At 45.4% G+C, this 16,237-nt stretch overlaps 1 long non-coding RNA gene across 1 annotated transcript; it reads left to right on the top strand.

The window, feature by feature from the left end:
- Positions 1 to 192: 192 nt before the first annotated feature.
- Positions 193 to 8,905, top strand: LOC126937485 (uncharacterized). The gene is made up of 3 exons (XR_007719748.1): positions 193 to 340; positions 3,253 to 3,365; positions 7,986 to 8,905. It is a non-coding gene; the product is annotated as an uncharacterized LOC126937485 (long non-coding RNA).
- The last annotated feature ends 7,332 nt before the right edge of the window (positions 8,906 to 16,237 follow it).

The following is a 16,237-nucleotide window of genomic DNA, read 5'->3' as shown; positions in this document are numbered from 1 at the left end:
AAAAATAAAAAAAAAATAATAAAATTTTTTAAAATAACACAGAAGGGTCCATTTTTGTGTTTATCAAAAAGAACAGTCCACGTGACTATGGAGTCAATTTCACACCCAGCTCTGTATAATCGATGAAAAACAGAGGAGAAATGCCAGCCTCCAGAGCAGTGACGATCACAGAAGCAGTTTACCCACCTGCCAGTTTGACCCAGCAGTCACCATGGAAACAAAAATAACTGACAACTTTGGTGTGGTAGACTGAATGATGGTCCCCCAAAGGTGTCCACATTCTAGTCCCTGGAGCCTGACAAAAGGAAGTTTGTGGATGTACTTAAAGATCTGAGATTAGGTAATTATCCTGGCTTATTTGGGTAGGCCCAACATAATCACAAGGATGGAAGAGAGCCCAAGAAAGAGGAGATGTGTTTATGGAGGCAGCGGTCACAGATTTGAAGGTGCTATGCTGCTGACTTTGAAGAGGCGGGGCGGGTATCACAGCCGAGGAATTTGGGCGGCCTCTAGAAGCTGGAAAAGGCAAGGAAGCGCAGTTTCCTGAGAGTTTCCAGTGGGAATGCAGCCCTGCTGACACATTTCAGATTTCTGACCTCCAGCACTGTAAGCTAATGACTTTACTTTCTTTAGACGTGGTCATTTGTTACTGCAGCCTCGGGAAATGGCTTGGTCATGCAATGGGTGGTGTGGCATTTCTCCTCCCGCAAAGTTAACACAGGCCATACTGGCTTTTTGTGGGATCTAATTTCAAGAGAGGCACCTTGGTGTCATATGGTCTTCCTTTCATTCTCACAACCTCTCAGTCATAATTTCCCTCGAAACACACAGATGGCCTACAGACATGCGATCACATCTTTTCAGCTGACACCTCCCACTCAAGCCCCTATCCATTCAAGATTTATTTAGCTAACAAGTTTATTTTTTTCAAGTCCTTCACACCCAAAGACAACGTGATATGAGATTAGCCTGAATGTGATCTATTTATAAGACATCAGCCCGAAGGGCCTGTGGATCCAGGAGCCTCCCTTGATCCTCTGAATGCTAGGTTGGCTTCCTTGTTGATTACATTTTTCCTGCAACTGAAATAGAAATGTCAGTGGTTAATGCCTCCTAATTCATTTAAATGTCTCTGCAGTCAATACATTAGGGGCATCTGGAGGATGTGGCAGGGAAGAGACCGAAATGATTCTATTAGCAAAGGAGAGATGTAACATTTGCCTGCGAGCACTCAGTTACGTCTTCTGAAGTTCTAAGAAGCACACTTTTTACAACTGAGATGGCCATTACCGGCTATCCCACTGTACTAATAAGGAATCTGAAGCTTCCAGAGCTGACAGGTGGCCGAGAGGAACTTGCAGTCATCCTCACTCCTCCACAAATGCCAGCCTTTGAGAGAACCACATGGGGGGCCAAGAAGCTCAGTGTCTGGGATGCTGCAACTCTGACTCTTCAGTGTATGTTTCAGGCCTCTGAAAAATGAGACATGGGGGCTTTTAAAGGACGCACAGGAGGCCAGGCTCGGTGGTTCACGCCTGTAATCCCAGCACTTTGGGAGGCCAAGGTGGGTGGATCACCTGAGGTCAGGAGTTCTAGACCAGCCTGACCAACATGGTGAAACCCCATCTCCATTAAAAATACAAAAATTAGCCACGTGTGGTGGCACGTGCCTGTGATCCCAGCTACTTGAGAGGCTGAGGCAGGAGAATTGCTTGAATCCAGGAGGTGGAGGTTGCAGTGAGCCGAGATCATGTCACTGCACTCCAGCCTGGGCAACAGGAGCGAAACTCTATCTCAAAAATAAAAAATAAAGGAAGCACAAGAGCTAAGAAATAGAGGAAAACAGGGTTAGCAGCAGAACGTATCCGAGTAACATGGCACCAAAGTATGTTCCCAGCAGCAAATCTGTATGGGTCTACAGCAACCTCAGTTCTTGCCTCCTCAGAAGAAAGAATTCGACTGGGGGTCATAAGGCAGAATGAGAGATCGAAACAAGTTTTAGAGCAGGAGTGAAAGTTTATGAAAAGGTTTTAGGGCAGGCTGGGTGCAGCAGCTCACGCCTGTAATCCCAGCACTCTGAGAGGCAGAGGTGGGTGGATCACTTGAGGCCAGGAGTTCAAGACCAGCCTGGCCAACATGGCAAAACTCTGCCTCTATTAAAAATTAAAAAGTTAGCCGGGTTCAGTGGCATACACCTGTAGTCCCAGCTACTTGGGAGGTTGAGGCATGAGAATTTCTTGAGCCTGGGAGGCAGAGGTTGCAATGAGCTCAGATCACACCACTGCACTCCAGCCTGGGCAACAGAGTGAGACTCTGTCTCAAAAAAAAAAAAAAAAAAAAGAGAGAGAGAAAGATTTAGGGTAGGAATGAAAAGAAGTAAAGTACACTTGGAAAAGGGCCAAGCGGGTAACTTGAGAGATTAAATGCACGGTTTGACCTTTAACTTGGGGTTTTATACGTTGGCATACTTCCAGGGCCTTGCATTACTTCTCCTGTTATTCTTCACTCGGGGTGAGCTGTGTGCATGCGCAGTGGTCAGGGGTCTGCTACACTTGCAAGGGGCCACATGCACAGTACTGGAGTTTGCACATGCTCACTTGAGGCCTTCGTCCGTTACCAGTCTAATGCTCCTAGAGGAAGGTCACATACCAAAAAGATCACCATGGCTTGCCTCTTAGTGCACATGCCAGAGCCCACTCACCCAGCTCCTGAGATCTCATCAGGAAGCTAATCACCAGTTTCAGGTTTTACCAGTTTCAGGTTTTTCTATCTGTTGGAAGAATGCCGTTCCCTGGTGCCAGGTGCAACCAATTAGTACTTTAGCGCAACAGTTAACAACCACCTGACCATCACCTGATGGTCACCTGGCATTCCTGGTAGGGGGTGGGGGAGCCCTCTCCTGCCCTGCTCATGTCTGCCTGACTACCTACTGTAATAACAGGATGGTTGATGATTGACCCCAGAACTCCACAAATGATTCTGTGTCTAAGTGAGGACTCTGGACAGAAAGAAATATTCAGTTAGATAATCATGGCAAAAAGTCTGAAAAGCTGAAGGTTGCAAGCTAAGTAAACAGGGAGCCATCTTTTCTTGATTTTCTGCAGTGAAGGACTTCATATGCTAATATCTTTATGGCTAAAAGTGCTAGCTGATGTATGATGTTGGCAACATAGCAAAACAGCCCCATCTTTGAGGAGATGTGGGGCCATCCCAGGACGGACTGTTTAAAGTCCTCTCCTCTCTCTCTGCCAGCAGCTGCTCCATGGGGCTGCAAATCCTAGAAGTGGAGGCATTGGCGGTGGCTGTACCTGTTGATGGACACATATTATCTCGCACATTTCACTGACCCATGCAGATCAGCACCTGTAAGTCATGCTGTGTCTTCCTTTGGCTGAACCTCAAATCCTAATCCTCCAATTAGCAGAACAAATACAAAAAGGCAGGTCTAGGCTGGGCAAGGCAGCTCACACCTGTAATCCCAACACTTTGGGAGGTTGAGGCAGGCAGATCAGGAGGTCACGAGTTTGAGACCAGGTGGCCAATATGGTGAAACCCCGTCTCTATTTAAAATACAAAAATTAGTCAGCATGGTGGCGAGCCCCTGTAGTCCCAGCTACTTGGGAGGCTGAGGCAGAAGAATCACTTGAACCTGGGAGGCGGAGGTGGCAGTGAGCCAAGATCACACCACTGCACTCCCGCCTGGGTGACAGAGTGAGACTCTTATCTCAAAAAAAAAAAAAAAAAAAGGCAGATCTATCTTCTGTCCTACATGTAACTTCCTGGTGTGAGTATATTTTCCACCTTCCTTCCCCCCACACACTGAATGAAGTTAATAGATCAGCCACCAGAAAGTACTGTGTACAATGGAGTGTCCAGCTGTAACTAGCAATTTCAGTGCCAGGGCAAGCATAAAACATGGCCATCAAATTGACTTTATGATTCGTGTCTCAGCTTGCATATGGGTGCTATTGATAATCCTTTCCATCTGGTAGCTTCCTATTTTAACTAGTTATTCTCACTTACTAGCTGTTAAATTTAGTGATACTACATGTTTGTGCTATTGAATTAGTTGCACGATCATTTTAAAAACTGGCCACACTGAGACCAGCCTGGCCAACATGGTGAAACCCCATCTCTACTAAAATACAAAAATTAGCTGGTATGGTGGCGTGCACCTGTAATCCTAGCAACTGGGGAGGCTGAGGCAGGAGAATTGCTTGAGCCTGGGAGGTGGAGGTTGCAGTGAGCCGAGATTGTGCCTCTGCATTCCAGCCTCGGCGACAGAGCTAGACTCTGTCTCAAAAAAAAAAAAAAAAAAAAGAAAAAGAAATAAAAAACTGGCACACTGTAAATTTCAGAGCTCTAGTTACAGCTCTGATTATGGAGAGAGAAGAGAGAGAAAGAAGTAGGCAATGATGGTAAAAATTTGAAGCACATAGGAGTCATTCATTCAATGAATATTTATTCAGCAGTTCTTACATGTCAGGTACTGTGGAGGTGAGGAGGATACAATAGTGAACAATTTAGATGTTCACGAAGTAAGCTTCTGGTGTGGGCAACAAGACCACAAAAAGCGGCGTTTTGTAATATGGTAAAATAAATCTGTGCCATGAATAAGTACAGGGAGTCCATGGGGCTCAAAAGAGAGAACAGGAAGAAAAGACTAAAAGGACTAAGAAGCTGGTAAAACTATTTAAAAGGGGGGGTGGCTCACACCTGTAATCCTAACACTTTGGGAGGCCGAGGCAGGTGGATCACTTGAGGTCAGGAGTTCAAGACCAGTCTGACCAAATGGTAAAACTTTGTCTCTACTAAAAATACAAAACTTAGCCGGGCATGGTGGTGCATGCCTGTAATCCCAACTACTCAAGAGGTTGAGGCAGGAGAATCGCTTGAACCCGGGAGGTGGGGGTTGCAGTGAGCTGAGCTGGTGCCACTGCACTCCAGCCTGGGCAACAAGAGTGAAACTTCATCTCAAAAAAAAAAAAAAAAAAAAGAGAGAGAGGTACCTACCCCCATGTTGTCATAAAAGGCTCTCAAAGGAGGCATCTAAGCCAATATCTGAAAGAAATTAACCATTAGAGTTGGGAGGTTGGAGGGAAAAGGTTTTCTGATGTGTCAACTTGACTAGGCCACAATATCCAGGTATCTGGTCAAACATTATTCTAGATGTCTCTATGAAGATATTTTTTAGATGAGATTAACATTTAAATGAATAGACTTTGAGTAAAGCCAATTACCCACCATAACGTGGGAGACCTCATTCAGTTGAAAGCCTTAAGAGAAAAATGACTGACCTCCCTGAGGAAGAAGAAATTCTGCCAGCGGACTGCCTTCAGACTCAAACTGCAGTGCTTATCTGCATCTCCAACCCGCCTGCCTACCCTGCAGACTTTGGACTTCCCATCCTCCACAATCATGTGAGCCAAGTCCTTAGAATAAATATCTCTCCCTCTCTCTATATATGCACATACATCTATTGGTCCTACCTCCCTGGAGAACCCTGATTAATACAGCTTCTAAACAGAGAGGTCCACGTACGCCAGGGCCTTTGAGGTACAAGAGAATCGTGGCATGTCTGGTGACCAGATGGAGAGACCAAAGCCATGCTGAGCTGAAAAAGAAAATTCATATTGCCTGAGCAAGCTGCGTTTCTGTTGCTTGAGACAGAAGGTCCAACCAAACTAAGACAGAACCTCCCTGAAAGGTTTGAAAAGGGCAGCAGACAAACAGCTCTGTGTTTTCAAAAGATCACATGGGCTTCAGCTTGGAAAATAATTGGAACTGGAGACAAAGGGAGCATTTAGACTTTTGCAGCAAGCCAGGTGAGAAATAATGGCCTGTGCTAGAAAAGTGTCAGTGAGCATCAGAAAGTAAGAAACACTGCTTGCACTTCGTATGTACAAGAACCCTGCTAGGTACCAGCGAGATAGCAGTGAACATGTCCTTGCTCTCAGAGACCTTACAGTGGAAGAATGAGACAAGAAACCATAAATCGCCTAATTTCAGAAAGCGAATGTTATAGAAATAAAATTAAGTGGGTTAGGGTGATGGTGGGTGTCTGTTTGAGACAGGTGGGCACAGCAAGGTGTCTCTGAGTAGAAACCTGAAAGGGGTGGGAGGATCAGTCAAGCACCACATGCAAGGTGAGCACAGCAGGCAGCAGGGACCTCAGTGTTCTCTTTGGACATCCTGAGTGTGCAGCACTGATTAGACACTCATATGAAGATGGCTAATGTGTGACAATATATCCAAGTTTGAAGCCCAGGGGAGAGATCCATCAGCAAATTTATGCTTGAAAATGCCTTTAAACTCAATGAGACCACCTAAGGAATGAGTGTAGAAGGAAAGAGGGATTAGGACTAAGCCCTGGGGTCCTGAGAAATTAACGGGTACAATAGAAAAGGATCGTGGTAGCCACTGCACTGGGAAGGTCCACTAAATACAGGCTGGAGGACATGTTGAACGAGGCTTCCCACAGAATCTGCCACAGCAGCTGAAGTGCTTGATAAGAAAAGATACCTGGAAGTGAGGCCAAGGAACAAAGTCCGGCTGGTTGGATTTTAGTCCCTGTGGAACTGACACTAGGCATTTGGGCATATGGGTTTGAAGCTCAACAGGGAAATCCTGGCTTGAGATAGATTCAGGCATCTGTAATATAGGTGCAAAAAATGAGGTTAGTATGAAGAGTGAGAAAAGAGAAGAGATCATGGCAGAACTTTTAGAAGGCCATACATTAAAGGGAGTGGGTAGAAAATGAGAAAGGAATCTGTGAAGGATCAATTCCAGATGACTGCAAAAAAAAAAAAAAAAGGAACATATTTTGAGACGCAGCAAATGCAAAGATACTATGTATCAACCCTGAGACTATGTTGAATAAAGTCTGTGTCATGAGAACAGAGGCATTGGAGCAAAAACAGAAAAAAACACCAAGGCTAGCAGTTTAATTCCACCGTTAATTATTAACTGTGTGACCCTTAACACATTACCCAACTTTTTAAACTTTAATTTTCTTACTTGTAAAACATGGTCAACAGTGTCTACGTCACTGAGCCTTGCAGAGTATCCGGTACATGACCAGTATTCATCACCTCATTCTCTTCCTTCTTCCTCTTGGCTTTAACGTTTGAATCATGCAAACAGGATAGGATACGAGAAGCAGCAATACTAAAAGTGGGAGTCTCCAGGGAAAATGGGGCTCTTGCAGTTAGAAGAGGCTATATTGGCTGGGCATGACGGTTCGTGCCTGTAATCCCAGCACTTTGGGAGGCCAAGGCGGGCAGATCACGAGGTCAGGAGATCAAGACCATCCTGGCTAACCCGGTGAAACCCCATATCTACTAAAAATACAAAAAATTAGCCGGGCGTGGTGGCGGGCGCCTGTAGTCCCAGCTACTCGGGAGGCTGCGGCAGGAGAATGGTGTGAACCCGGGAGGCGGAGCTTGCAGTGAGCTGAGATTGCGCCACTGCACTCCAGCCTGGGCGACAGAGCGAGACTCTGTCTCAAAAAAAAAAAAAAAAAAAAGAAGAGGCTATACTGTGTCTGTGGAACTAGTGTGGCCCTTCAGGAAGGGCGGGACTCAGGTCTGTGTCTCACAAGCATTCAGAGCCATTAGACCAGTCAGTGAAGCTTAATAAAATGCAAGTTTTCAACACCCACCCCCATGTAGTCATGAGTCTGGGCAGAGGGCCAGGTGATTCTGCTAAAAGTAGTGCTCAGACCTCACGTGGAAGAGACGCTAATGTAGATACATGGAAAAAAGAAAAGAGTGCACCACCAAGAGTGCAGCGTGTTCTTGGGGTGAGATGTAGGAATGTACATGAATTTATGATCTAAGTAGAGGGCTTATGTGAAAAATCACAGGATGTAAATGAGAACAATGAGGCCCAATTAAAAAAACTCTGGAATTGTGGGTCAGAATGAGAAAGCAGTGAGTGTACACACGGCTTTGGTTTTCAAGATCTCCATTTCATTTTATGACTAGGAAGAGTCACAGACGAAAACGCCATGGAGAAAGAGAGAAGCGGACAGATGTACTGGAAGGAGAATGAAAGACAGACCATGGAAAGGAGCAGAGGAACACCTAGGAAAATGCCTTGCCACCAAAGAGCCATGTGACCTTGGGCAAGGACCAAATGTCACTCCCTTCCCTTCCACCATCTGCAAAAGACAGATTTGGTTAATAATCCCTGAGATCCTTGCAAGCACCCGCTTCCCATGGTTCTCAACAGTGAGAGTTGGGGAATGTAGGGGAAGTTGTCCATGAACTTGGATGGGGAAAAAAAAAAATACTATTCCTTTATTTTCACTCATCTGTAACTGAAATTTAGCTTTCCTTCCATAATGAACAAAAGCAGCAAGTCATAAAAACATTAGAAGTACCTGTGACTTTGTTATCAAAAAAATAGCAATAAGTTTGTTTTATCACCGTCGTGCAGATACCTCCAAATATCATTTAAGCTCACCAACACTTGAAAGCTACAGTAGTTATTATAGGCAACACTTTATCTTATTTAATACATTATTAAAGAAGCACATGTATTGTAGCTTTTAAAAATATTTTATATTCCTTTGTAATCATATACATACTATTTTATGTACAGGATTATTATTACAGTGGGAGCCTTTAGAATGAAGAGTCAAAAATACAGGGGACATTGTCCATTTTATTGCTTAGGTCCAATACAGTATGGACTATGCAGAAATACGATTGGACAAAAATGGAATGATCTAATGCTGATACACTGAGTAAGGCCTGTCTGTCTAGATTCTTCTTGGCTTCTCCGTGCAGTATTCTTTCCTTCTGGATATGGGTCAGGATCGTCTCTGAAATGGGGGTCTGATGACCAAGAGTCAAACAAGATAAGCCAAATAATTTCTTTATGGCCAGTTTTTATACAGAAAGGCAGAGGGGGAAATTAGAGTAATATTTTTAGGTTTTATGACTAGCTTTAGGGAAAAGGAGTTCTGGTTTCATATAACCCAGGGGTCCCCAACACCAGGGCTACTGACCGGTACTGGTCCGTGGTCTGTTAGGAACCGGGTCGCACAGCAGGAGGGGAGCGTGGGTGAGCAGGCATTAGTGCCTGAGCTCTGCCTCTTGTCAGATCAGCAGTGGCATTAGATCGTCACAGGAGCCTGAACCCTACTGTGAACTGCACGTGGGAGGGATCTAGGTTGCGTGTTCCTTGTGAGAATCTGCATAATGCCTGATGGTCTGAGATGGAACAGTTTCATCCTGAAGCCATCCCCACCTCACTCCGTGGGAAAATTGTCTTCCGTGAAACCAGTCCCAGTCCCTGGTGCCCAAAAGATTGGGGACCGCTGCTGTAACCCATGCTGGGGAGGAGGGATGCTGGTTTCCGTGGCTGGCCTCAGGGGAGACTGTGACTGAGAGAGAGGAGGGCAGGAGAGTGTCAGAGAAAAACTTCCGCTTCCGAGGTCTCCATTTTGGGGTATTATTTTCTGAGCCCCAACACACGTGATCCTTCCACATGGTTTCTAATAGGGCAGTTTCAAGGTAGCCTGGCTCCTCGCATGGTAGCTCCGGGTTTTAAAGTGAGGGTCCTGAGAGAGAGGAAGCTGTAACAGAAACAGCACCATCTTTGTGACTGAGTCTTGAAAGTCATACACGTGACTTTCACTGTGCTGTTAGCTGAGGCAGTCAGGAAGTCCTGCCCAGGTTCACAGGGGGAGTACCTAGACTCTACCTCTTGTCGGGGAGGTACTAAGCTTCTGGGGAAACACAGGACCCAAAATGTGTTTAGGGCCATTTCTATGAAATACAGTCCACTACAGGGTCATCTATGGGTCAGATGGTCCCAGGCATAACTGAGGTTAACTCCCTTCTGGATGCTCAGCCTACCCTGAATTTCACTCACAGCTCATCCTCGCCTTCGAATGCCAGTCACCCATTCTCGTTCTCGTCCTGCCTGCAGGCACATCCAGCTGTTCCCCAGCTTATTTATATTGTGTTTTGATCTTGAGCCTTTGAAACATTCTGCTGCAATGATCCAATCTCCATCTCCAGCTCACACTCTCTGTTTCTCCTGGTAGAACCAAAGTGGGCCTGTTTGGATCTCACCAGCGCATCCCATATTCCAGCTGTCTGAATTACATTTACTTGAACAACTGGCCCTCCCTGCTGAGAAGGCCTGAGGCTTCCCCTAAGGCCTTCAGCACGTCCTTTGTCTTCTCGCCGCGATTCCTTGAGTGCCTCTGCCATCTGGTGGTCAACCATGGTAACAGCACTCTAAAGTCCAAGCTCTTTTCCTGGACCTGTCAGACCAAGATGTTCTACTTACTGTCTCTTTAAACCCTGTAATCCCAGCACTTTGGGAGGCTGAGGCGGGAGGATCGCTTGAGCCCAGGAGTTTGAGACCAGCCTGGGCAACATAGCGAGATCCCATCTCTACCAAAAAAAGGTAATTTAGCTGGGCATGGTGGTGAGCACCTGTAGTCCTAGCTACTCAATAACAGGGCCTGTGAAGGAGGTTTGCAGTCTGACTGACGAGGACAAAGTGTAAAATGTAGGATAAAAAATAAGGAGTGAAGATGAGGGAAGATGATTCCTGAGGCCTAGTAAATTCACCTGACCCAGTAGGTTACATAGCTCTTAAGTTCAAAAAACAAGTGGGAATTATGTTTGCACTGTTGAGGACCACAGCTGGATTCTATCCTAGCCACCCAGCTGACTAGCTTGGCAAGTTACCTAACTTCTCTCATCGACATTGTTGTGATTGTAATATTTACTCATGTAATTGTTCTGAAATTAAATAAAGTGCCTTATGGAAGGCCAGATGCGTTGGCTCACGCCTGTAATCCCAACACTTTGGGAGACCAAAGCGGGCGGATCACTTGAGATCAGGAGTTGGAGACCAGCCTGGCCAACATGGTGAAACCCCCTGTCTACTAAAAATAAAATAAGCCGGGTGCGGTGGCTCACACCTGTAATCCCAGCACTTTGGGAGGCCGAGGCAGGCGGATCACGAGGTCAGGAGATCGAGACCATCCTGGCTAACACAGTGAAACCCCGTGTCTATTAAAATACAAAAAAAATTAGCCGGGCGTGGTGGCAGGCGCCTATAGTCCCAGCTACTCCGGAGTCTGAAGCAGGGGAGTGGCGTGAACCCAGGAGGTGGAGCTTGCAGTGAGCCGAGATCGTGCCACTGCACTCCAGCCTGGGCAACAGAGCGAGACTCCATCTCAAATAAATAAATAAATAAATAAATAAATAAAAAAAATTAGCCAGGCATGGTGGTGCATGCTTGTAATCCTGGCTACTTGGGAGGCTGAGTTGGGAGGATTGCTTGAACCTGGGAGGTGGAGGTTGCAGTGAGCCGAGATTATGCCACTGTACTCCAGCCTGGGCAACAGAGTCAGACGCTATGAGACTCTATCTCAAAAAAAAAAAAAAAAAAAAAGTACCTTATGGGAAACACCTAACCCAGGAACTCGTTTCTTGTGAGGGCTTGCTGTCTGGTTCACAGATGTTGGCTTCTTACTGCGTCCTCACATCTCACATGATAGAAAGAGCTTGCTAGTTCTCTGGGGTCTCTTTTATAAAGGCACCAATACCCTTCATTACCTAATCACTTCCCAAAGGCCACCTTCTCATACCATGACCTTGGAGGTTAGATTTTAACATGTGAATTTTGAGGAGACACAAACATCTAGACTATAGCAATCCACATGTCACCAATCTTCTAATATTGCTAGTTTCACACCCCTGGTCAACAAACCATGCCATCCTCCCCTAGCCGGAATTCTATGCATATCTGTATCTCGGGCCACTCCTTCCATACAAAGTGAACAACCAAGTGTACCGGTTGCAGCTCTGTCTGCTGAGAGGATTTCCCCTACACTCTGTCCTTAAGGTCAATACTGAATGAGACTATAATGTGGCAACTGTGCATTTTCTCCTTCCCTTCATATCCTAAGCCAAACCATCTGTGCACCAGATGCAAGAGTTTCCCTCTTCCACCACTGGATCATCCAGAAGCTGTTGTAAGGCCATGTGTGTGAACTGAGGCAAGAGGCATTAGTGCCACAAAAGTGACATACCCTCTGGAGCTGCTTGGACCTGATCCTTACGAACCATTTTTCATCATACAACAAATTATGAAAGTTCCTTATGATTCTGTGGTTATGACGATGCCCCATCCATGATGAGCATCTCATTCTCATTGCCACTTGACATCCTATAGTCAGATACTCAGTCTCTACAATGGCACAATAGCCCTCATCGAGCTTCTTTTCCTATAGTGCGTGTCCAACAGCCCTGGACAGGGTTCATACAGAAACTTCCCCTGCATGTAGTTGTATTTGGGGGAGAATTAGAGGACCACGTATTGTATATACTTGCTGGAGAGCTGCAGAGTACTCCCTCCAAGGACCCATGGTCCGCTCTAAGACTGCTTCAGAAGGCACGACTATATCCAGAACACTGTGGATCTCTGCTCTGCCTCTCCTACTGGAGCTTGTCGGAGACTGAGCAGCATCCTTTCCACCATGGGTACCTCTAGCACCATTGGGCCTGCTGGGTCATCTAGCACAAGATTCAGGGCAGACTGCAACACAATTCTAACCTGCTAATAAAGTTATTTCTTGTACTGGTCTCCACTCAAAATTGGCTGTATCTGAAATCCAAAGATGTTCAACAACCACTAATCCTCTTTGTGGTGGAGGGTACACGATGCTTTGATTTCTTTCTCTCCTTAAAGTGGGTGTCCCAGCATATCTCTAACAATTGGGCCCCTAATAACTTCACCAATATGGCAGCCCCCTGAATCTTTTTCATTTTATCTTGGACCCCATATGTCTAACTAGAGCATCCACAGTCTTTGCTACTTTCTGTTCCTCAGGTCCAATTAATGTAATATCAATGAGGTAACAGACCATCATGATGTGCTGCAAAATGTCAAGATGATCAAAGATCATGAAGACTATTTTATTTCAGAAATCAGGATGCTTAATACAACCTTGATCCAATTCAGTGAAGGTGCATCACTATACTTCCCACATTAACGTGAACTCTTTTGATCACCTTTACTGACAGAATCGGGGGGGCAGGGATGTATTCTCCAGGTGAATAACCAAATACCGAGTACCAGACCTGTTACAGTAAAGATGCCACATATAGTGGAACAGCTATAATTGAGGCCATTTGTATAAATCTATGGTAGTCCACCTTTACTGCTTCAGCCGATTTGGTTTTTACAGGGGTCGTGCGATTGAATTGAACAGGGATATGATGGCTCTCTTTTCAACTTTGCAGCTGAAATCCTGTATCCAACAGCCCTGGACAGGGTTCATACAGAAACTTCCCCAGCATGTAGTTGTATTTGGGGGAGAATTAGAGGACCACGTATTGTATATACTTGCTGGAGAGCTGCAGAGTACTCCCTCCAAGGACCCATGGTCCGCTCTAAGACTGGGTCTGAGAATTACTCGAATATGAAAACGGGGATAGAATTTATAGTGGTAACTAACATCAGTCTGTCTCTCATCATTTTTTTTTTTTTTTCTGCCTATAATTCAAGCATCACCTAGTTGGCTACCCATCTGCCTCACCTCTAAGAACACCAAGCTCTGTGAACCATCATTATAGACTCTTTCAGGTCAAGGTGCTCTACTTGACACTCCACTCTTACTGTTCATTATGATGATTATGTCTCCATGCATCTGATGCTAAAGCACTGCCACTGGTCTCTGTCATTCTGAAATCTTACTGCTCCCACTGACACCAGAAAAGAGATCAGTTTTGCAATACTACGTAACACTATCAGCCCCAACCTACAGAGGACAGACACCCCTGAGCTTTCGATGATTCTGGTGCCTCTCACCAGCACATTCCTTATCTCTTTGATTAAAAGAGTACCCCTGGGCCCTCCTTTGAAAACCTAGTTGGCAATAAATAGTCTTATGCAATAAATCCATTCTATCACACCCTCCTCTCTGAGCCTACTAACCGTCTCCTCTGTACAGCTCCACCTCCTTTGCTGAAGGTCATCATCATGTTCAAGCTTCAAGGAGCCATCCCAGCAGCACATTGAACCAGCTTCATGTTCCCTTGCTAGAAATTTAATCCCGAATCATGAAAGAGCATTCCAGTATTATTTCATTCTCCCCTACCTGGCTTTATATTTGGCTCTTCCACCCTCCCCCAAGTCAGTACTCTCACCATTCCTGCACATGCTCCGCTGGTTCCAGGCAGTACATATTTTGCATGCCAAGTTCTGCAGTTATTTTGGTGAATACCTATTTCTACCATAGCAGATATTAAACTTTCCTTTTTGAGTTATGCTGAGATCTGACCCTAGTTATTGGTCTGGAGGCAATGAGCTGGAGGGTGGGCATGATCTGGAGGGTGTCAGATCTGAAGAACAACCATTATCTTTCATTTTATTTATTTTCAATTTTTTTTGAGACAGGGTCTCCCTGTGTTGCCCAGACTGGAGCACAGTGGTGCAATCATGGCTTACTGCAGCCTCAACCTCCTAGAAAGTGATCCTCCCACCTCAGCCTCCCAAGTAGCTGGGACTAGAAGCATGCACCAGCATGCCCAGCGATTTTTTTTTTTTTTTTTTTAATACAGATGAGAACTAGCTATGGTGCCCAGGATGGTCTCAAACTCCTGAGCTCAAGCAGTCCTCCTGCCTCAGCCTCCCAAAGTGCTGCGATTGCAAGCTTGAGCCACCTCACCAGCCTTTAACCATCATCTTTTGACACAACCACTTCAGGTGAGGTCTTTCTTGATCTTCAGGCAAAAGGAGGCTATTGCCTTTCACTAACAACTGTTGGTTCTGCCAACCAAGAGGGGTCAAAGGAATATAGCAAAAAGTTCAAGGTTCTCAGACACATCCTTGCAAATCTTTTCAAGCTGGCACCCTAATACAGAAGACGAGTGGGGGCTACACATTCACTTGTTCTTGCAGCCTGGCCACCTTATTATTAATTCCTAGGCCTGATCCGTAGCCCAGGCTGTCCCACAGCTGCAAGAGACAAGATTCTCTTTATATGCTTCCAGGGACGCTGTCTGGCTTCTATAGATTCCCTTAAGTTAATAGTTGGCTGACCTGGCCAGGCACAGTGACTCACGCCTGTAATCCCAGCACTTTGGGAGGCCGAGATGGACAGATCACTCGAGGTCAGGAGTTGGAGATCAGCCTGGTCAACATGGTGAAACCCCATCTCTACTAAAAATGCAAAAATTAGCCAGGCATGGTGGCTGGTGCCTGTACTCCCAGATACTCAAGAGGCTGAGGCAAGAGAATCGCTTGAACCCGGGAGGCTGAGGCTGCAGCGAACCGAGGTTGCAGCGAGCCGAGATCACACCACTGCACTCCAGTCTGGGTGACAGAGCAAGAGTCCATCTCAATAAAAAAAAAAAAAAAAAAAAAAAAAAAAAAAGGAGTGAGTCAGGCCTGTCACAGTGGCTCACACCTGTAATCCCAGCACCCTGGGAGGCCGAGGTAGGCAGATTACTTGAGGTTAGGAGTTTGAGACCAGCCTGACCAATATGGTGAAACCTCATCTCTACTAAAACTACAAAAATTAGCTGGGCTTGGTGTCATGCACTTGTAATCCCAGCTACAAGTGCTGAGGCTTGAGAATTGCTTGAACCTGGGAGGCAGAAGTTGCAGTGAGCTGAGATTGTACCACTGCACTCCAGCCTGGGTGACAGCGGGAGACTGTCTCAAAGAAAAAAAAAAAAAAAAGTGCATCAGCAAGATCGCTCCTACCTCCTATCTTGATTCCTCTGGCACCTCTTGAAAAGGGTACAAAATGCCTCCTAGAATTGTCCATGTAGGGAGTGGGTGGCCAGAGCATTTGGTTGAGGACTCTCCCTTAGGGCCATTAACTCCCCTCACTTGCCAGCTACATTTGGCAAAGTCACTTTTCAATATTAATTAATAATCTACAGAAATAGTAAAAACTCATGAATCTTCAGCCCCTTGAACACAAGTCCTTTCTTTAACCCAAAAGACCTACATAATCGTATGCTTATAGATAATATTCATGAAGGTTTTAAGTTTTGTCGTCTAAGATCTACTCATGGCCACATGACCTGTTAACTACACGGATTCAGTAAAATAGACCTTTTTAAAGTTTCTCTTCAGTTCTTTTCATGAGACTGAAAAGCCCCAGAAAAACAGCAGTAGAAACGTTAAGTGAATATTTCACAAGATTAAAGATACATAACAATTTAACTAAGATTTCAATAGGTCTTTTATT

Source organism: Macaca thibetana, chromosome 15, assembly GCF_024542745.1.
Source record: "Macaca thibetana thibetana isolate TM-01 chromosome 15, ASM2454274v1, whole genome shotgun sequence".
Taxonomy (NCBI): domain Eukaryota; kingdom Metazoa; phylum Chordata; class Mammalia; order Primates; family Cercopithecidae; genus Macaca; species Macaca thibetana.
Note: the sequence above shows the minus strand (reverse complement) of the source record. Positions and strands in the feature narration are given on the sequence as shown.